Raw genomic sequence first — 673 nt, 5'->3', positions numbered from 1 at the left:
CACCTCCCCCAACACCCCCACCTCCCCCAACACCCCCACCTCCCCCAACATCCCCTCCTCCCCCAACACCCCCTCCTCCCCAACACCCCCACCTCCCCCAAAACACCCACCTCCCCCAACACCCCCTCCTCCTCCAACACCCCCTCCTCCCCAAAACACCCACCTCCCCCAAAACACCCACCTCCCCCAAAACACCCACCTCCCCCAACACCCCCACCTCCCCCAACACCCCCACCTCCCCCAAAACACCCACCTCCCCCAACACCCCTTCCTCCCCCAAAACACCCACTTCCCCCAACACCCCCACCTCACCCAAAACCCCCACCTCCCCCAACACCCCCACCTCCCCCAAAACACCCACCTCCCCCAAAACCCCCACCTCCACCAACACCCACACCTCCCCCAACACCCCCACCTCCCCCAAAATCTCCACCTGCCCCAACACCCCCACCTCCCCCAACACCCCCACCTCCCCCAACACCCCCACCTCCCCCAAAACCCCACCTCCACACACACACACCCCCACCTCCCCCAAAATCTCCACCTCCCCCAACACCCCCACCTGCCCCAACACCCCCACCTCCCCCAACACCCCCACCTCCCCCAAAACCCCCACCTCCCCCAACACCCCCACCTCCCCCAACAGCCCCACCTCCCCCAAAACCCCACCTCC

Source organism: Cetorhinus maximus, chromosome 34, assembly GCF_964194155.1.
Source record: "Cetorhinus maximus chromosome 34, sCetMax3.hap1.1, whole genome shotgun sequence".
Taxonomy (NCBI): Eukaryota; Metazoa; Chordata; class Chondrichthyes; order Lamniformes; family Cetorhinidae; genus Cetorhinus; species Cetorhinus maximus.
Note: the sequence above shows the minus strand (reverse complement) of the source record.